General features: G+C 42.6%; 1 protein-coding gene across 1 annotated transcript in view; it reads left to right on the forward strand.

The window, feature by feature from the left end:
- LOC124555552 (potassium voltage-gated channel subfamily H member 2-like) overlaps positions 1–23,118 on the forward strand; it is a 1,273,976-nt gene that overhangs the window by 522 nt on the left and 1,250,336 nt on the right. The gene's annotated exons all lie outside the window — the stretch shown is intronic.

The following is a 23,118-nucleotide window of genomic DNA, read 5'->3' on the forward strand; positions in this document are numbered from 1 at the left end:
GCAATAAACCGAGGGCGCATTCTTAATTGCGTAAGCGAGCCTTTCCCCTGACTTTTGTCTGGAGGCTTTTTTGCTTAGTCGTTATATTATTTTATGCGCCTTCTGAGACGGTTATTTTTAAGTTATACCGTAGTTTATTTTCACAATAGCTTATTGGTCAGATGAGAAAGAAACATGTATAAGAGTAAATTTTGAGCCTTCAATTAAACATATTTCCAATTCTGTGCTGAAGCCTTTTAGCATTCTACCGTGTGTTCGTTGTTCCTGAAATTTCAAAGAATATAGATTTAAAACGACGGAAGTCATCTCTCTTTAAGCAAAAGGGTATATGTCATTTCCAACTGTATGACGTGCGTGATCCGATTATTAAGAGTGGCGCAGTTACGTGCGCGTCAGCTGCTGTAAATGTCAGGTCTGAATTGAGGTATTTACCGGGACCGGCGCATTACAAATTTCATTCGTTAGAAATGTGCTTTTGCAAAATGTGACCCATGTTTACTTCAGTTAAGCTCTGCAATTTAGTCTTTTTGAGTATTTGCAGAGAGTTCAAGGAAGTATTAGCCGAACAAAAATCAGTTATATTGAATTAATTTTCTAAGGTTAAAGAAAAATGTGTTTTACACTACAGTCTAGATTTACTTATAGTCACTCGCTGAAATCTGCAATCCAAACCGCAATTAGTACTGCTATTTTGTAAAATAACAGCATTTGTAGAGAAACGTTACTTATGGAATACAAAAAATTTTATATAGATAGCAGCAATCAGCCATAATTTGGTTGTAAGTAACTTTATGTAAAAAATACCTTTACTCGTTTGGAATTTACCAAATTCATGGTCAGCGACTATTTACTAAGTTTGTTAGTCACGTATGTGAAACAAGCAGCATGAGACTTTTTGACGAAATAAGTGTGTAACCCCTGTTAAGGTGAATTAATTAGAATTCGAAACTAGCAACAGAGGTTTTCAAGTAAAAAGATGTAAAATCAAGTTGTGACTGACTTATACTTTCCGTTACAATCGTTCTGATTTAGTGCACCTACGTGAGACTGTGATTATTATTTCAATATGTCTACTTCTAGTGATTTCTTTTTGACATATTGCGACCCGAACATATAACTGCGCCCCCTGTCTTTTGGCATCTTGCAGAAGATGTAACAGATGAGTGTAATACAGAATAGTTTGATGGTTCTGGTTGTTTTCAATGGCCGTAGCTCTAAAGATTCCACGTATAGTACTTTTACTTTCGCTATACAACGCTCACTCCTAAATCGCAGGTTAATGTTTAATTGTTGCTAGGCACCAGTAGTTTTATCACATTGTTTTCTTCACAGGTGCAGAGTGAGACAACTACTACTCTCGAAACCTCCGCAGCTTCATCGTGTGTGCGCCTCATAATTTGTGCTTGATGAATATATTTAGCTTCTTCATGAAAATTAGTGATTGAATGTTTGCTGAGATTTTCGCAAGATGAAAAAATTTTCACGTGAGGTGCACAATTTTATTTAATACAAAAAAATATAATGATTTCAGGTGGACACAGAAACTTGATTAAAAGTATAAATATCCACCTGTGCACCAGTTTTATCCTTCTGAATAGTCAATTTTATGCAGTTGTGGGATAAGCGAATTGTAAATGAGAAATCGTGAAAGTAAAGTTCTTTCGTTTGGTAGAGGAGTTGGTTGTCTTTGGCATGAAAGACACATATTTTTCTCTGGATGCATTGTTTTGCGCAGTCATCTGAAACAGTTGCAAAGGCGCTGTTCTGTGCAGGGCTGACAGTAGTAGCTCGCAGTTTAATTGTTGTTGTTAACAACGGAGAATGAACTAAAGTTCACATTAAATGCGTCGTTAAGAAAGTTCTAGGTGGTCTAAAAACAGAAATGTAGAATGTTCCAAACTCCTGTCGCCCCCTCTCGCTCTCTGTCCTCCCCTGTCCTCCTTTAACAATAAGCCGTGTGAAACCAAGTTGACAGCGAACAACGATTAACTCGGCAGATATATTCGCTCCGTTACATTAAATTAAAAATTGTGTCAATAGAACATAAGCGCCAGTCGCAGCTATTAAAATTTATTTAGAATAAAAACTTCCAGTTATTACCATTTATGAACGACTTTTACAGGAAGAAAAGTTTCCACATTATTGTCTCAAGGAATAAAATTACAAGTAAATTTTTACCTGCTTTGCTTAGGAATTTCTTATTTGCATCCTTCTTCGTTTATGTGGAAGAAAACTATATTTTCACGCCAAAGACATTAATACAGCTTCAGCAACTTTTATCTGATATGCAACCGCATCGTCAGGTTGTCGACTAATACTGCAAGTGGTCTCCGCCAAAATTTTATAGAAACTGGCAACGGCCGTGAAAGCCAATACAGTGTCAGGATACTCGATGTGTTGTTTTATTTGAGTGTTGTGCAGTTGACGTCGAATGAAATAATATTAATACTTAGTAGTTTTACGTTCCGGCGACTACAACAGTTAACTTTATTGTACTTAATATTTGGCAAGAAGGTGATAAAAATATCGAGGATACGAATTACACATTCTGATACAGGGATATCGCTGACAACCCGCTTCTCTGTTCTATACATAAACAGGCGTGTTCCAAGTATTAACAAGTGTAGGATTGGCTAATTGACACGGTAACTATTAATTTGGCAAAGCCATCCTAGATGATTCACTGTTAGCTTGCGTCATTTAAAGCAACTGAATCTACGTGTACATCCACATACCTACTCCGCAAGCCACTGTGTGGTCCATGGTGGAGGGTACCACGTACCGCTACAAATCATTTCCTTTCGTATTAGACTCGGAAATAGAGCGAGGAAAAAGCGACTGTCTATAACTGTCTGTAAAACCCCTAATTTCTCTAATCACATCTTCGTGGCCCATCCGCGAAATGTACGTTGACGTCAGTCGTCCTTAAATCCCAGTGCTCTAAAATCCCTCAGTAGAGCCTCGCGAAAAGAACGTCGCCTTTCCTGTAGGGATACCCATTTTAGTTTACGAAGCATCTCCGTAATACTTGGTGCTGATCGAACCCATCGGTAACAGATCTAGCAACACGCCTCTGAAATGCTTCGATATCTTTCTTTAATACGACAAGGTGGGGGTCCCAAACACTCGAGCAGTACTCAAGAATGGGTCGAAATCGTGTTGTATACGCCATCTCCTTTATGTACGAGCTACACTTCCCAAAAATTCTTCGAATAAAATTAAGCCCGCCACTCGCCTTCCCTACTACCAATCTGATATGCTCGTTCCATTCATAACGCTTTGCAGCGTTACTCCTAGACATCTAATCGATGCGACTGCGTCAAGCAGCACACTGCCGATGCTGTAATCGAACGTCACTGGATTGTTTTTCCTGCGCATACGCGTTAACTTACGTTTCTCTTCACTTAGCGCAAGCTGCCATTCATCACACCTACTAGAAATTCTGTCTAAGTCCTCTTGTATCCTCCTGCAGTCACTCAACGACGACACCTTCCCGTGCGCCACAGCTTCATCAACAAGTAGCCTAAGTTGCTGCTCACCCTGTCCGTCAGGTCATTTATGTATATAGAGAATTAGAGCGAACCTATCTCCCTTTCTTGGGGCACTCCTAACTATACCCTAGTTTCTGATGAACACTCGCCGTCTACGACAACATACTGGTTGATTTGATTACTTATGAAGTCTTCGAGTCACATATCTGGGAACATAATCGTTATACTCGGACCTTCGTCAACACTCTACCGTGAGGTACCGTGTCAAACGCTTTCCTCTGACGTCGAGAGATTTTGTATAATGCGTATACTTCTTTCCTGTTTACACCTTTAAATTTTCTCTACATTCTACAGATAAAATAATCATTTAAGCGGTATCGAAGCAGTTGAGGAATTTTAAGATGGTAGGCCATCTCTCATATTTTCTATACACTTTTAAGAAGTTAGTTCGGCCATGTGAGTTAATTATGCCACCTAATTAACAGCTGTGGCATGTAAATGATCTGTGTGGAACTGCCATTTAGCCATGGGGTTTAACTATACATGCGCCCTTGTCGCTGGTTCGTCTAATACTTGTTCAGAAGTATTGTTGCGGCTTGTTTGTGCTATGGAACACGTTACAAAATAGCTGAGTTTCAGCATAGTCATAATAACGATTACGTACCATCAACATCATTGCTACTGCATCGCAAATAGTGTGCTTATGTGCTTTAACAGTGGCTAGTGTTAGGTGAGTACGGGAAGTTTGATACTCGCACAGAGACTAACATCTTTAAGTGCACTGAGACCCCCGAGGATCAGTTTAGTCGCAGAGAAGCTCTTCATACCTTCATGTATCGGACTAAGATTGTTTGTAAAGGGCACGAATAACTCGTGCGTGGATCGGAGAAGGCGAGTAAGCCTGTTGCAGCACTTGCGTACAGCAGCTGATTGTGCAAGTGGAGCAATTGAACAATAACAACAACAAAGAGAAGCGAAGAGTTTCATTTCGTTTTGATACACGAGTTTTCCGATGCTTTGGTAATTATATTCTGTTATTACTTTTCTCTGTGACGTTTCAGTTGCGTGACACAAAAAGAAATGGCGGGGTTATAATACAAGCTAAAACTAAAATACAATGCTTCATTCATTTTATTTTTAAATTATGATTCTGTTTCCAGTTATATTAAGAGAAGTCATACGCTGCAAGGCTCCATTGCTGAATTCGTGGAGCGATGATCCATACTCTCACTGTCTCTCATTTACTTTTACACACAAGTTGCTGGTCGCAGTATTGGAGAATTCGCTCAGATGTGGCAACTCATGGACTTGGGCGGACATTTGTTTTAATGATTGAGAATGTAAGAATCTTTTTGTTGATGCGACAAATAAAGAGACTGAAATATTGACTTCATTACACATATTCACATGCTATTCGGTACAGTATACCCGTCGTGGAAAACCAGTAAATTTTTGAGCTACTTCTCTCATCATTGTAAACTAATAAGGGTTCTAAAAAATAAAAAAAATGGTTTGATTGAAGATTATGGAAGCGTCTGTTTTTATGGAAACGCTTAGTTTATACTAATGGGAGTAGCAACGCAAAAAATTACTGATCTTCCGCGACGATTGTACTTAACAAAATAGCAGAAGAACATATTTAATGAAGTAAATATTTATGTCACATATCACACAGTAAGTGGTATTCGGGGAACTTTCTGCAATTACATACGATGCGTAGCAAAAGATTCCTGAGTAGGTTTAGGAAATTTTTGTCTATAATTAGATGGTGCAATGTACGTATAAAATACTTTAGAACGTACATAAATATAGTAACTAAATTCATCATTAATCTTTTTTTCCAACTTTGAGGTAGTAGTGGATATCATCCTATGCTTCTGTATTTCATTCCTGCAGAAATTTATTAGTAAATAGCCGTGGATGGACAGGGAAAACACAATATTCAGCACTGAATATCCTGCTTTTGTATGAGTCATTTATTCTTCATTGAGCCGTTGTTATTTGAAATTCAGCTTACCAGAGTGACACAGAAAACAATATGGCTAAGCTTAAGCATTTGTCGTTCCCTGCAGGAGCCTAAGGAGACCTAGCAACTTTGCCCTCATGCTTGTTACTCAGAGTCGAAAAGAAGCGTATACTTAAAGAAATTTATTTTCCTCCTTTAAAAACTATATAATATTCCAAAACATAGATAACATTCTGGTGGCCATATTAATTACAGAATTGTCAGATTTCTTTAAATAATTTTAGGAGTTCTTCTAAGCAGTGGAGAGGCCAGAGATCGCACTGAAATCTAACCTTAACCTTTATCCACGGAGAGCAAACCGAGGTGTAACAATGAGCAGCGCATGCATCACTGCAGAGTTGTCCTAAGTTAACAGGAGACGTCCTCCTAGTACTAAAATTACGCGTCATTAACAAAATGAGCACAAAGCACTCGGACTTCTTGAATTATAGTTTGCTTAGTGTCGCGTTACCATTGTCCACTTAAAATTTCTCTTGGAAATGATACACTCTCTTCTAGACTACGAGACTAAATATTACTTCACGGAAACTAAAAGCAGTTAGCGGCCATATGTTTGAACCTACACGTGTAAAAGTCTGAAAACTTGGCGACCAGTGTAACATGCTTATTCACAGCACTGAACTGTCATCATCCGTGGCAGTGGCTAGATTGGACTGTGTAAAAATTGGGACTTTGTACGGGCGCTGATGACTACACAGTTGAGCGCCCCACAAACGGTTCAAACGGCTCTGAGCACTATGGGACTTAACATCTATGGTCATCAGTCCCCTAGAACTTAGAACTACTTAAACCTAACTAACCTAAGGACATCACACAACACCCAGTCATCGCCCCACAAACCAAACATCATCGTCATCATCAACAACAACACACACGGAGTCGCCTGTTGGTCAGATGCAGTATCGATATCTGCAGGAGCAATTGCTGAATCACTGGTCTGTGCAAATCCATTACTTCTCTACACGTCGCCACCTGTAATCGTTTAAAATTAAATGACTCGATGGAGTTCCGATATTAGCCCTTGCTTCTAGGCAGTTTGACAAGGCGCTGCTGGACTGGTGAAGGAAACTGATATTTTATTGTTTACGAAAGTCATCGTGCGAAAAATGATTAACGAACATAGTTGGTGTCTGCTGCACTCCTGCTTGTTAAGCATGTGCGTTTCCGAAAGTTGTGCTCTGATTAGCACAATGGAGCAGAAGGCGCTTCAGATCCTTGATCAGTTATACGATGTAGTTTTTCCCTGCTTTCCGTAAACTACTTCAGGTGATTTGGGGTTCGTTGCTTAAATGAACGCCGAACTATCTTTCCTTCCCCATTCTCGTTCTATGCGAACTAATATTTCGCCTCTGAGTACGTCGACGGAACTTTCAAATCGATAATCGTTCCTTTATTTTTCTTAACTGAGGAGAGAACCTATAGAATTATTATATATGAATTGGAGGACACTCACAAAACACAGTTATTAGAAGAAAAAATATTAGACGTAGTGTCGTAAGGAAGTAGAACAAGATTTTATGTCCGCCGGGCCTAAGTACAAGCTCGGAGCGGGGGAGTGATGAGGAAGGAAATAGGCCGTGTCCTTTCCGAAGGCATTTACCTTAAGCGATTTAGGAAAACAGTGAAAAACCTAAATACAGAGATCTGAACCGCCGTCGTCATCACACCGACACAGGATGTTGAAGCACATACATCAAATTAAACTTAACATGGATGTCGAATGGAACGTTCGTGCAAAACGTTGTACGTAGGAATCTAGGCAAGAGAAGAAACACTTCCTAGAGAAAAAAAAACAGGTAAGCGAAAAATGGATCTGGACACGGAGTAAAAAGCGGATCCCTACACAGAGTCTAAAGAAACAGCGTCAAGTGCGTTGCGCATCTTGGTCAGTAGTACTGAGGACGATGCATATGGAATCAAATGGCAAACCTATCAGATACTTGAAGCTTCGAGCTAAGATTGGGGATAAACAGTTCAATGAACCAAACAGGAAATCGTGCACGGGAAAGTGTTTGAGTATGACAGCATATAATATTAGAAGAACTATATTAAATTTGAGCCGTGGAAGGTTCGTAAAATCAAGGTCGTTGTGTCTAATAAACATGAGTGGGAAGAAAAGATCCCGTTGTAAAAGAATAAGATGCATACTAAGAGCGTAAGGCGGGAGTAATAGAGGACCGCAGAGAAGAACAACTGGATGTATTCCGGGCATTCAACTTTTTCCACTTGACTGTTATCAAATGTATTTCTTTACGATCGCGACTTCGGCTATTATGCCAGCTATCACGCCTGATACAGGCGCAGTGATAAATGGAAGTGTAGTATTGTCATGAATTATTACATGTAGTGCAACGCCATTTCGTGTAGATGCTGAGGAATCCTGTGTTATTGTTCAAATGGCACGGAATAAATGAATATTCTTGACACGGGAATAACGACTTTAAGAGAAATGAATGTACCTTGACGCGCTTCATAGTGAAATATTGCGTAGGAATGGCACAATAGCCGAAACTATGATCGGAAAGAAATGCATTTAATAACATCGTAATACATTCAATTACTGCATTCACAAAATTCTTTAGGACTGTGGATGCAAGTAATTCAAATATAGGTGGATTCCGTAAAGATCGCCCACGTATGCATGGGGTTCCCTTCATCCACAGATGGAAGATAAGAAATTAATTACAAAACGTAAATACCAAGAGACTGACAAAGTGAATCAAAGTAGGCTGTTGTAGAAACGTGAACTCATAGGTATCGATAGGAAATTACACTCGTCGTTAGAAGCCTGTGCGAATGTATCGCTTTTGTTGTAGGCAATTCCACTGATGGGGCAGAGATGATCTGTGGTACTGTCTCCCTCATTTCAGACCTGGAATGTATCGTAAAACAATAAACAGTGAAAGGAAAGAATATATCAACCATTGCCGGTGACCACATCCCTGTTCCTTGCCAAATAAGTTTACACTAAGCACACGATTATATCACTGCACCAATATTTTATGCGAACGATTTAACTTTCTGGTTAATTTTTTGTATCATCGAAGCGAATTTTCGTCAAGATCTGACACTTAGTGCTCTAGGATATTCGGTAGCTTGAAGCAATATTATTGATTCCGGAGAAAGTTTACTCCAGTTAACCGTGCTTTGATTATCAGCAGAATGCTCGTATATGGTCGTATGTTGGATCTGCTTGGTAGGTAGACAGTCTTTCAGCGTAATTCGTTGATACAAATTTGACGTATGTATGACGTCTGTTTAAGCGCGTGACATTCGTCAGCTTACGATGCTGACGGTGGAGGTGGCATGTCCGTGCTCTACTTCAGCTACTTTCTGCCGAAAATCCCTACAGAGTTATGTAACTTTGTAAATGGAGGTCAGGACTTCCAGTCACGTCATGTTTAATGTTTCTAAATGCGAATACCCCTTCTTGTCTGCTTCGCATTAAAGCGGTGTGGAGTTAGTGTGTTTCGACAGGTGTAAGTGCTGCAAAATGTTACATCTGCCAGCAAAGGACATGTTAGATGGCAGACGAATGTTCATGCGTAATAGGTGAGAAAAGTATGTCAAAAACCGAGGAGAGTTTGACAAAATCCGCACTTGGTTCTAGGCTGTAGGACGTTCTTTCTACACGGGGCTCGCGCTTTGTGTCATTTCTGCTCTGCAGCAGGAAGAGTTGGAAGAATCGTTCTGGAGTGGTTGTTCTCAATTAAACAGCCACCATCGAATATTCCTCCCCTGCCTTTCACAAACAGATTCGCAGAGAATGAATACTTTTATTGTGTGTGACCTCCGTAATTAATGTTAATAAGTGTTAATGATCCCTTCTCTAGTCGCCATCTTTGTGTCTAAGAATATTCTTACATTTTTCTATACATTTTCTGTTGGTATTTTACTTACCGCGCCTCGCCCTGACAGACTAAACCTTCTTGGTATCAGTAAATGGTAAACTTGGCGCAGTTTTAGGCGTCATTACTTAGTAGGTGTCAGTAACGCGAGTATTGGTGGCTCAACATGTCTCCGACTTACGAAGAGTAAATTCCCGTGATCAAGACTTAATATTGAGTTATTGGTTATATCGATTACTAAATCTCTGTTACCTATCAATCAAGTAGTAGACTAGGTTGGTTGTTGTGCTGCAAGAGTCTGCACAACATTTCGCTGGTGGCCTTGGAAATATTTTCTTTGAGAATTTATTTTGTCAGGTTAATTGTGCATTGACCATTAGTACGTTTCTATTCATATTAGTTGCAGTATGTAGAGTATGTATCATTGGCAGAACTGAATCCCTAAGTCTGTATAAAGAATTGAAAGAATCGCATACCTAATCTGATTGCAGTATAAATAGTAAGCCGCTGAAGCGCCTAACGTCATTGAAATTCCAACTGGCAGCAGTACGAAGCGACATGAAATGGATCAAAGATGTAAAATCAACAGTAGAGACTAAGATCTGCTGTAAGGGTCCTGAGAAAGAATGGTGCATCAATAAAGAAAACAGATTGAAAAATGGTAGCGGAAGCAATTCAAGCGTAGGTCCTACTGCTCCGGTGTTTGAAGTCCGTTTTCAGCAGGTATGGCAGCATGTATCGAAGGAATTCAGAGGCGTTTTTGGTCAGTACAGCCCCTATAGAAATGTACTGCATATACTCAAGCAACTTAAAACAGGCATCGCTGTGCTCGCAAAACCGTGTTGAGTAAATTTGGAAAACCCGGGAACTGAGGTAGACTGTTCAACACTTTTATTTTTCATTCATCATATATCTGACGTAGCCATCACGAAAATAATAGAGATTAGAGCATTTTTTTTCAGCCCATACGCGAAGGAAGTGGGACAATAAGGGGTTAATACTACAACAGGGTGTCATCCATAATACAGTGTGCAGTGGCTTGCGGAGCAGATATATGCGGAATTTCGCGCACGTCATCCGTCTACAAAGAGAATAACATTCGCGTGTTTATGTGCGTATTTCGTTAGTATATAAATACACTGCCATTCGCGCAGATTGGTTTGAGAAATTTCTTTGATGGGTACTTTTCAATACGGGACAAAGTCCTCTGGAATATTTAGCAGCTTCATCTGATGCCTGTGATACTGATATGAAATATGTAGTTAAAATTAGACTTGAGTTGGCACGTATTTCAATTTAAGAGGTAATAGCAAACTTATCACAGATATGTGAATGTATATACACTGGGGTGCATAAGGTAATTTTTAACTCTGTAACATAGCCACTCATCATCAAGTAGAAACCAATTTGGAATACTTACTTATCTGATTACATTACAGCTGCGAAGGTGTACAAAAGCTTTATTTTACGAAACATTCAAGCTGTTTCATATTATTAATAATGTATACATCAGCTAGTTCTACTAAGAAATTATTCATTGGAGTAAGGGGGTTGACCACTAATAAATTCATTAAACGCCTCTGAAACTGAACTTTACCAATAACTAAACTTTTTATGGCGGTTGGTACTCTATAATGTGTGTACCTGAGTGATGGACACCTTTCTAGACCAAAGTAACTAATTTTAAATATTTGTATAGATTACTCGCAAAAAAAATGGCTCTGAGCACTATGGGACTCAACTGCTGAGGTCATTAGTCCCCTAGAACTTAGAACTAGTTAAACCTAACTAACCTAAGGACATCACATACATCCATGCCCGAGGCAGGATTCGAACCTGCGACCGTAGCGGTCTTGCGGTTCCAGACTGCAGCGCCTTTAACCGCACGGCCACTTCGGCCGGCGATTACTCGCATTTCTAGTACTGATGCCATGATCTGAGATGTTGGGTTCAAAAACGGGGTATGTTACCCGTGACAAATTTCGTGAAGGATTAAATGTATTGCTAGCCATTAAAACTGCAACACCATGAAGAAGGCAAACAACAAAGCTTACAAAATGCCTGGATACGCACATAGTATGTAGGAGTAACGTCATATACGAGGTTATTCGGAAAGTAAGCTCCGATCGGTCGCTAAATGGAAACTGCAGTGAAAATCCAACGAAACTTCGCCCATATATGTTGGACAGTATGTCTAATATGCCCATCAATCGCGTCACGCCGCTCTTTTCAGTATGAGTGCACAGAGAGAACGTAAACATGCCTACAAAATAGTGACTCCCACGAAATTTGTGTGCCTCTTGAGAAATTTCTCCTGATTCCATGGCAACCCCACATAGCGTAACTTTCATGCATTTCCTTCTTTGTGACAATTTCTCGGCCGCAAACTGTAGGGTTAATGAGGACGTTCCTGCAGCGTTTTCGATGGGAAGTGTTTGATCACCCACGGTGCATCCTGGACTAGGCTCCCCATGATTTTCATCTCTGCTCTCATGAAGACCACATTTTGGCACTGACAACGAGCTGCGGACCAGCACAGATAATTGGCAAACAGCATAGGCGACTGCCTTCTGTGACGAGGGTTTTGGAAAGTTGGTACAACGTTGCGTCAGATGTCTAAGCCAGGGCGGCGACTATATAGAGAAGCAACCGGAAGGTGTAGCTAACTCTTACAAATAAAACATTTTTGATTTTCACTGTGGTTTCCATTTTGCGGCCAATTGTACCTTACTTTCCGAATAAGCCTGTATATAACGTAAGCGGGTTTCTCATGGAGAAATCGCATTTTAATGTTTTATCTTTTATGAGAAGATCGTGTTGTGCCACGCGTAAGGTGATATGTCTACCAGCACATACCGAAATTTGACAGTCGTAGTATCCTGACTTATTGAGACTGCGGTTTGTAGTTACGCAAAATTGCTACTCGCGTTGGCCAGGATCCCACACCTGTCATGCGAATATCGAATCGACGGGTTCAGCAAGGCCATATTCAACGTCATGCAGAATCTCAACGGCCTCATGTGGCTAGCGCCGCAGAGAACGTATTGTTCGCTCGGCAGTGCAGGGTCATATAGCCATCTCACGTACCAGGGAACTTCAAAAAGTAAGTTACACATTACTGTGGCAGCCCAGGTAACTGCACTCCAAAGTGACACAGGTACGTCACACTACTTTTAACATCGTCATCAAGTCTCTGTAATAATCTCCGTTCAGTGCGATAATCTTACGTTACCTTAAAAGGGGGAGCCTGTGTGCCCGCGTGGTACTACTCTACTGGTCGACGTCGGAGCCAACATATTGCTGCATAAATAACCTCCCCATCATCCACGTACTGCTTTCCGCGGAGTGCATCCTTCATTGAGACGAACAGATGGAAGTCGGAAGATACGAGATCCGGGCTGTAGGGTGGATGAGGAAGAACAGTCTCTTGAAGTTTTGCGTGCTCCTTTTGGGTGCATAGACTTGTTTGAGGCCTTGCGTTGTGGAGAAAGAGAAGTTCGTTTCCATTTTTGTGGCGACGAACAAGCGGAAGTTGTTTCTTCAAGCCGGCCGGAGTGGCCGTGCGGTTCTAGGCGCTACAGTCTGGAGCCGAGCGACCGCTGCAGTCGCAGGTTCGAATCCTGCCTCGGGCATGGATGTGTGTGATGTCCTTAGGTTAGTTAGGTTTAAGTAGTTCTAAGTTCTAGGAGACTGGTGACCTCATATGTTAAGTCCCATAGTGCTCAGAGCCATTTGAACCATTTGTTGTCGCGCCACTCCATTGATTGCCGTTTTGTTCCCGGTTCGAAGTCATGAACCCAAGTTTCATCGTCTATAAAGATGTTCGACAAAAAATTGTCAGGACCAGCTTTGTAAAGCGCAAGCAATTCCGTGCAGATGGTCCTTCGTTGCACATTACGGTCTTCTGTTAGGAGGCGAGAAACCCAGCAGGCACACACCTTTAAATACCCCAACTGGCGGACGAGTGTGTCAGCGTTACTAACAGAGTCGTCCAATTGTGCAGCGAGGTGTTTGGCGGTGATTCGTCGATCACGTCGAATGAGAGTGTCCGCACTGTCCAACATTGCATTAGTCACAGCTGTGTGCGGCCGGCCGACACGCCGGAGGTCGGACAGGAGTGCGCAATCTTGTTGTGATAATGACAGACGCCTCGCCCAACGACTCACCGTGCTTTTGTCTACTGCCATATCTCCGTAGACATTCTGCAAGCCCCTATGAATATCTGCGATGCACTGGTTTTCTAGCAAAAGAACCGCAACGAAAGCTGTCTGATTGAAAAGCACTACGTATAGAGCCGCCACCAGTCGGAACTCCATCAAACTATGGGGGCTAAATTGTGAATATTCTCCGGTTTCCCACAACGAACGCCGTGTTACTTTATTCGTGGCTGTAATCTTCATCAGCTGTAGCATATATTTCTTCAGGACAAAATTCAGTCGCCGGTTGGAAATATACTTTTATTAAGCTTTATCGGTTTCGGCAAATTGTCATCGTTAGAAGCCTACATAACGAGGGATATTACTTTAGACTTTGGCTATACATTTATGTGAAGCGTAGTAAGTATATCACAGAAACTAACGTAGTATTGGTTTAGCAGCTGTCAATATCTTCTTCATAGAATCTTAACGCTAAGGCATGTCAACAAATTTACGAGGGTTGCCCAGAAAGTAATCCACCGCATTGTTTTCTTCAACAGTTCTTTATTGAGAATAATGAGAATTACGCACACGAAAGAATGGCGTTTTATCTACACACCCTATTTCTCTACGTGATCTCCATCCCGTTCTGTGACCTTACTCCAGCGAGACACAAGGGCGTGTATGCCATGGAGGTACCAATCCTTGTCCTGGTGGCGGAGCCACTGCTTCACTGTGTGAATCACCTCCTCATCGTCCTCAAAATGTCTTCCACGAATGGCATCCTTTAAAGGCCCAGACAACGTCAGCTCGCTGCAACATGTCAGGTGTGACAGCCGTGGATGGTCCCCTCGATCGCAGCAAATCGTGGAGCTCCGCCGAACCGCCTCGTGATGACCTCACCCTCTGTGCCCAGCGACTAACTGTACTTCTGTCGACAGCAGGTGCTCCATAGACTTTGCACAAGCGTTTGTGAATATTACCCGCAGTGAGAAATTCAATGACGGCACGTTGTTTGTAACGTACATCACCTACAGACGCCATTATGAAACTGTCGCACAGCTACGCTATCTGTCGGAAGTGACAAACTTGGCGAGCTCACTCAGGAGACTTCAAATAATACATACGTAACATTTCGCATTCGTAGCATTGTTTTCGGCTGAGAAAAAAAATTGCGGCGCATTACTTTCTGGGCAACTCTCGTATATATAGTATATGATTGTTTTTTATGTACACTTTTATAAATGTTCCTTGCTGCTAGCACAACAGATACCTAGATGTAATTCAGTTACTGTACATTGTCCATCTGTGTTTAAAATAATTACATTTCTGGATATACCATGACTTTACGCTTCTGTGAAGCCGATATTGACATCTACTAAACCACTACGAAATACGTTTCTTTAATAGACTTCTTATAATTCACGTATATGTATAGCCAAGATCTAAGGATTTATAGTATCGCTAATTTTGTAGTCTTCTGAAAACGACAGATTAATTAGTTGAAAACGGTAAAATATAATAAAAACATATTTGCAGCTGACGACTGAATTTTATCCTGAAAAAATTTTGCATTTTTTCAACCGAAATTGTCCGGGAAAAAGCTGTGTTGCATTACTTATTGAAGGCCATTCGCAGGCTGGACATTGTCGCCTTGTAATGGATGTGGAATGTCGATGGCATTCCTTTCCGATGACGTCACACACGTGTGTGCGACCTTACTCAAATTGTTGGCGCCATTTCACTGCGGCTGGACGCGACGTTGCATATGGGCCGTATTCCGCCATGATCAATTTGTGTGCAATTTAGATTTAGCTACGAGAATTGTACTGACCCAGGCATTTCAAAGTTTGAGCACATTTCCACTTGCCGCGCCATTTTACTTCAACACTGTGATGCACCTGTTATCCGCACCGCAGCAGAACTGTGTCTACAGGAAACCCGGAACATGTACTCTCGTTTGACAATGCGCCGCTCTTGTTGCGCAATGGCCTCAGCGTAGGACGACATGTCTAACTTACTTTCTGAAGTACCTACGTACCTCGAGTCAATATATGGGCTTGTTTGCAGCAAGAGAAATAACAACACGCACAGTGCTGCGACATCTGGAAGACCACTAGCGGTCATCACAGTCCCTTGTTGCGGCTTCCCTTAATGCGGCAACACAGAAATGCGCACTGATAGTGGTGGGTGAGACTCTTTTGAAAAGAGTTCCGGTTGCGTGTGCAACATAACGATGCCATCATGCGTGCGTAGATATAGCGTTGTCTGACTGAAATCGTCATAGTCTTCTGGACTCAGCACCTGCCTTTATTGGAATGGGATGCCACGATGTAGATCCCCCCTTATTCACACAGCCGCTCATTTGAACAGTGGCAGCTGCTTTTCTGAGGTATTAAAGCCGGGAGCTGTACCCTCTCTTCGAGGTATCAGTGACCTTACTTTCAACAAGGTAAGACAAGACTGCATATTGAGCGTGCTGTCCTGATCTACCTCTACGCTCTGCAAACCACTGTACCGTGAACGACTAAGGGTGCCCCCATTGTAAATAACAGGTGTTATGAGTTCTGCCCGTTGCACTCATGTATGGAGTTCAGGACTGTTGATCGTTCAATCGCCTTTGTGCGCGCTGTAATAAGTCTAGTCTTGTCCTCGCATTTCCTACGTGAGCGATGCGTTGGTAGTTATAGTGCATTCCCAGATAATTTAAAGCTTGTTCTTGAAAATTAGTACGTAGGCTTTCGAGGCATAGTTTGCGTCTGTCTTCAAACGTGTGCCAGTTTAGTTTCTTCAGCATCTGCATGACACGCCCCAGTGGGTAAAACAAATCTGTGGCCATTCGTGCTATCATTCTCTGATCCCCTATTAATCGTATTGGGTACGGGTCCTACATACTTGTGCAGTATTCTAGGTTTGGTCACACGAGTGTTTTTTGAGCAGTCTCGTTTGTAGTATTGTGCCAATGAACCTAGATCTGTCCCCAGCTTTACCTACGACTGAGCCTATGTGATCGTTCCTTTCATATACCTACAAATTGTTACATCCACATGTTCGTATAATTTGACCGATTCCAGTTGTGACTCGTTGATATTGTGGTCAAAGGATACTACGTTTTTTTCGTTTTATGACTGCGCTGTTTTACATTTCTGAATATTTAAAGCGAATTGCGTCACTTGAAATCGTATCAATATCCGAGTGAATAATTACCCAGCTTTTTCCAGACAGTACTTCATCACAGGTAACTGTATTGTCAACAAAACGCCTGAGAGTACTACTAATATTGTTGCAAAGCCATTAAAACACAACAGGAATCACAAGGATCTCAACTCACTTTCTGCGCACATATGAAGTTACTTCTAAATTTGTCGATGGCTCTTCATCAAAAGAATCAATCCAATCTCAAATTTCGCTTCATACGGCACACAATCATACTTTTTATAATAAGCATAAGAATAGTACTGAGCTGAATGCTTTTCGGAAAAGCTTGATCCACGGTTTTCAGGATGTCGTATGAGTTGGCTTTCACATGATGGATGTTGTCGGAATTCGTGCTTGTTCTCAGATGTGTCAGCCATCTGAAACGTGTGGTCATGGGTTGCCGAGACACTGGCATGCCGGCTGTCGCCAGCCACAACGACTGATGAACTCCAATTTGGAGCGGAAGCACCATCGTATGACGTAGTCATATTTTTCATCCGCTGTTGCTGCCGGATGTGTCACCTTCAAATCACAAAAAAATTAGTCAAGCCTTACGCGACGAATTACCCAACAATTTCCCACCTGACACTTAATTTTTTTCGTATAGTTACGTTTTGGGGTAAATAACGACAGCATAAGATTTAAATTCGTGTTTATTGCGAGAAATGCGGAATAAAGGGTAGGATATAAAGTTCCGTCGACGTCGAAGTCATTAGAGATGAAACACATAGTCGAGATTCAGCAGGGTAACGAAACAAGTCGGCTGCAGCCTTATTTAAAGTATATTCCTAGCATTCATCTTCAATGTACCAAAGAAAAGTATCAAAACGTAGAGGGGGCCAGTGGAAGATTTGAACCCCTTTACTATCGAATACGAGTCCATTTCTTAACCACTGCTCCACCAAAGCTTTGTAAAGCCAAAAAGTATGACCACCTGCTTAATACCGTGATACTCCACCTCTGGAGCGCAACACAGCAGCGATTATGTGTGGCATGGATTCAGCTACTCCTTGGTTGGTTTCCGCAGGTATGTGGCTCCAGATATCTATGCATAAGTCACACGTAAATTACGAACGGTGATTCGTGTCCACAGAGCTGGCGCCCGATAGTGTCCCACTTGTGTTCCATCGGATTCACATCAGACGAGTTTGGTGGCCAAGACATATACGTGAGTTCACTATCATGCTCCTCAAACCGTTGTTGCATGTTTCTTACCCTGTGATATGGAGAGCTATCCTGCTGGAAGATGCTATCGTTTTCAAGGATACACCAAGCAGAAAGGGCTGCAGGTGTTCAGCGATAATGTTCACGTAGTCCACAGCTGTCACGGGGCCTTCGATTACTTCTACATGTCTCATCAAAGCTCAAGTGAATGTTCCCCATAACATAATACTGCCCCAAAGAGATGCAGCGCATTTTCGAGCAGCCTTTCACTCGGATGTCGGCACATCCGGAAATGACCATCGGCCTGGCGACACCTTTCCATTGATTCCTGGCCCAGTTTCAATGATTCGTTGCGCGTTGCAATTGTAATTGACGATATCGTTATGGCACTATGGGAACTAATAGGGATCGTCTGCTGCAGAGCTCCGTGTTCAACAATGTCCAGTGGAAAGTGTGCTCCGAAACACTTGTGCCTGCATCAGCATTGCACTCTACCATCAGATTTGCGACAGATCGGTGCTTTGCGGAGCGGGCAATCGTCCGACCTCCACGGTCTATGGTGAGGCGTAGACGTTGAGCACCTTGTGCTTGGCATTACTTTGGCTCTGAGCACTATGGGACTTAACATCTATGGTCATCAGTCCCCTAGAACTTAGAACTACTTAAACCTAACTGACCTAAGGACATCACACACATCCATGCCCGAGGCAGGATTCAAGCCTGCGACCGTAGCAGTCGCGCGGCTCCGGACTGAGCGCCTAGAACCGCTAGACCACCGCGGCCGGCTAAATTTTCAATTGAGGGAAGACTTGAACCAAGGACCACCTTGTGGTTTCACAGTCCTTCGTTCACTAACAGATGCTCACACGACAGTAGCACGCGAACAGCAGACGAGCTTCGCCGTTTCCGAGATGCTCGTTCCCAGGCGCCTGCCGTTGTCCAAGTCGCTTATGTCTGTGAATCCGCCTATTTGCGGCCTGTACAGTGACTAGAATGATTCCCCAATCGTCCCTGCCCCATTTATATACGAGTACTTTCGTTACCGCGTCACGTGCCCACAACGCAATCAGGCGGCATTGAATCTCTGGCACAATTTTTTGGCTCCTGGGTGTATGCTTCTGCCCTCGTAAAATATCGTGTCGGATATGTTTAAGAGTCATGCACCCGTGCTTGCACAAAATGTGAACGACACGATTCCGCAAATGGCATGCTTCCTTAACTACAGATGTGTTGCTAAAATGTGCAGTTACATGCAGAAAAACGAAGTGTTATCTAAATGTACAACTTATCTAAACGTACAACGGAAGTAGACATCAACACAATGTAAACAATAAGATTCTAACAATTTCTAGACAGGTAAAATTTCTATCATTTATATTTTGATGGCAGGTAAGGAAACGCTCATTGAGGGTACCACGGCTTTGGTAAAAGATGGTTGGCCATTGAAAAGATACCACTATCTTTTCTTGAAGGTGGATCTTATTTATCATATAGAAGCCATTTGTACGATAGGTATTCAGATTTCAGCGATTTTGTAACTACATCATAGCCGACCGTACAGGTTTTAACTCCTGAGGTAGTAGGCCGACTTGGTACTTTTCTGCAAATTCTTCGGTTCGTGCCATTTGTACCTTGCTTAGTCACTATTAGTCTCACTCTCCTTAACGCTTGTGTCAGCACTTGTAATGCGTATGCCACGCAGTCGTAATTACACAGCTCCGCACTGCATACACTGCAGCTGTATTCCTGAACATACTTCGTTATGATGCTGAGCGTGAGTCTCTGGTTTATACAATATACGGTAATTGCGGAGGGCAGCTAAGGAATATCAAGAATGTCAGTGTTTGGAAGAACCGTTAATGTGTTAATAAATTTCTTCACTTTGATAAGAGGCTGTTTCTTTCATCATCAATTTCCTGTCATATCGTTCGTGCCAAATTACAAAGGGCTACAGTTTTTAGCAGCGCCGTGAATGTAGTGAAGTACATTTTATTGGTCAGAACAGGGAAATTTAGTGTGGATGCGGAGGCAAGTATACGACAGTTGCTACAAATATTCGTGGGACGCTTTTGAAGCAAAGAGAATGGCCTTTCATAAGTTCCTTTATAGGAGTAGTGGTATGTTTGAACTAACTACGATGTGTTAGTAATTTATTGCCTGCTAGAACAAACTATGCTCCGCCAACATAATTTTTGAGCAACTGAATCTCTCAGCAATATGCTTCACTACCAGCTGTGACTCGCTTTCGTTTTCAATTAGGGTTACACATAAAGTTGTAATTATCTGTTGAAGAACAATCAAGCTGCGACCATGAAACTTGTAACTGGTGTGAGTCCTACACATCACCCTTCTATGCGACACATTTCTTATTACAACGATGGGTGACTTGTTAGAGCCGCGTGCTGTAAAAATCGGAATTTTGTCTGTTATGGAAACGTCCCGCCTCAAAAATTACTTCGTCGTCTTCTGGAAACGTCTGCCAAGCAATGGTATCTCCATCCGAGGAAAGAGGAGGAAGTGAGTGGGTGCCATGTTAGAAGCATGCAGGGGTTAGGCAGACTGTGTCAATATGTGCCGTGCAGAACGAGCTGAGACATTGTCACGGAGCAAAACACTCCATTGGACACCCTCTTGTAAACAAGTCACAAGATTTCGAGATTTCGGTAATGCGCTCGTGTGACGGTTTGCCCTCGGCGAGCATAATCTGTTACGACAACACCATGACAGTCCCAAAAAGCATCCAGCCTCACCTTCTCTGTTGATGTTTGGGTCTCATCCCTTTTTGGCAGTTATCAAACCACACTCCTCGATTTACCCTTTAGTCTCGGGGCTATAGTGATACAGCCAGCAATCGTCTATGGTGGCCAGGTGCCTTAAAGACATCATCTGGATTGGCCTGGCACTGCTGCCTCTGATTTTTGAATCTGTGCTAGCAGTCACCGAACCCAGAGGGTGGCGAACTTTGTCATGTTCAAAAAGTGTTCAAGATGTTGAAAACTGATCCATGACTGATTTCTACTTTTTCCACCGGTCGCCTCGATTGTGATACGCTTATATTAGAGCACCAAGCCTCCAGTTCTATTAGGTTCCCGGTTCTTAGCAGAGACATGGGCTGCCATTTCCTTCTACGACAGAGACTTGCTTGACCACAGTGGGATTGTCTGCGCCACCTACCTACCATGAAATATCATGGAGCACTTTCACCAGCTCAGCGTGTATTGTTGCAGCGTTGTTCCCCTTTAAATGCAGAAGAGAAATTACGCCTACCTATTCCCCGACTGTCGTTATATGGTGGTCACAGAACCTTCAACAGTTATCTTAAGTACTTCAATGTTAAAGCTTTGTTCAGGTACAGGTTCGGAAAATTAGACAAAAAAGAGCAAAGAAAGCGTATAAATTGCAAATGTACTGAAAAGACCCGTTTAATGACGCGACGCACGATCAGAAACACTTGTCTTCAAGGTCATTCAGAAATAACTTGTTGATGACAAGAAGACGGTATGTCATCGTATGCATCAGATGAATTCGCAATTGCGAATAATGACTACCATCAGCTGTAGATCACGGGGATCAGGGTTTGATTCCCGGCCGGGTTGGAGATTTTATGTACCCGGGGACTGGGTGTTTGTGTTGTCATCATTTCATCATCATCATCATCATCATTTGTGACAGCGGCTAGAGTGGACTGGGAAAAAATTGGACTGTGTCACAAGTGGGACTTTGCATGGACGCTGATGAACGCGCATTTGAGTGCCCTACAAACCAAACATCTCATCATCAGCTGTAAAATGGAATGACAATGAAAATTTGTGCTGTAGCGAACCCGGATTTCCCGCTTATCGCGATTGGTCCCCTTACCATTTGGCTATCCGTGCACGACTCACGGCCAGACCCAAATTTCCATGTGTCGTCAACTTTACGTGTACGATCTGTACTTGCACATTCGTACAGATCAGACGTTGTGCTTGAAAGTCGCATGCCCGGCATCGGCAGGTAAACACGAGATTGCAGTGCCCGTGTTATTCTGATGACGATGCACTGCTGCGACCAAGCCGTTACGAAAGACAGACGAATTCGCCGTTGCGAATAATGAGTATGGGAAGGCGACCGCTCGCGATAAGCGGGAAATCCGGGTTCGAGTCCTGGTCCGGCACAAATGTTCATTGTCGTCATTTCATTCTACAGCTGATGGTAGTGGCCCATATCTTGATGAGCTGTCCTTCTTTGACTGCCCTGCGACGGACTCTTCAGTTACCGGACTCGTTGCCATTGGTTTTAGCTGAGAACGCCTCATCGGCTAATTTAGTTTTACGTTATATACGTGACGGTTGGTTTTATGATACTATGTAAGTTTTCGCGCTTGTCCTTTGTCCCTTTGTGTTCTCCACTGTAATGCTTTTAGGCTGGATGTTTTAACGTGTCGCAGAGTGGTTGGCTTTTCCTTTTTATTCTCGTGGTCGGCCAACCACAATCATCTGCGCTCTTGTTTTTATCCCTTCTACCTGTTTCTTGCTTCTCTCTGTGGTTTTCTTTCCCTGTTTTGTCCATAGTAGTGTTGGTTGTCCTTCTGTCGTTCTTCTGGTTCCTCCTTTCTCTTGTTACTGTGCTATACGTCTCCTTTCTTTCTTTTCTTCTTTCCGTTGTGTAATTATTTTACCAGGAGCAAGGGACCGATGTCCTCGCAGTTTGGTTCCTCCCCCCCCCCTTCCCCCCTTTAAACCAACCGACCAATCAGAATAACACAGGCACTGCAATATCGTGTCATCGTGTGTGTTCTTTTCGGGATGAAGGGTTTCAACTCGTATACGGAAGGAGCGGTTCAGTCCCCGGTTGGTCATCGGGAATAAAGTGTTCCTTGGTTGCCCTTAAGGACTAAGGGGAGTGCTGCATTCCGTGCTCAAATCCATGTCCGCTTATCCAGGTTTGCATTTTCCGAGTCGAAAAGGCCATGGCCAATATCCGCTCCTTCTTCGTTTGGTCCGAGATACGTTTCGCCTCTGATAGCTAGACTGATCAGTCAGAACACAATGACCATCTACCTAATAGCCGGCAAGTCCACCTTTGCCACGGATGAAAGCGGCGACGCGTCGTGGCATGGAGGCAGTGCGGCCGTGGTAGGTCGCTGGAGGGATTGAAACCATATCTGCACGCACAAGTCACGTAATTCCTGCAAATTCCGAGGGAGGGGGGGGGGGGGGATTAGATTAGCTCTGACGCCACATTCAGTCACATCCCAGATGCATTCGATCGATTTC

Source organism: Schistocerca americana, chromosome X (assembly GCF_021461395.2).
Source record: "Schistocerca americana isolate TAMUIC-IGC-003095 chromosome X, iqSchAmer2.1, whole genome shotgun sequence".
In the NCBI taxonomy this organism is placed as follows: domain Eukaryota; kingdom Metazoa; phylum Arthropoda; class Insecta; order Orthoptera; family Acrididae; genus Schistocerca; species Schistocerca americana.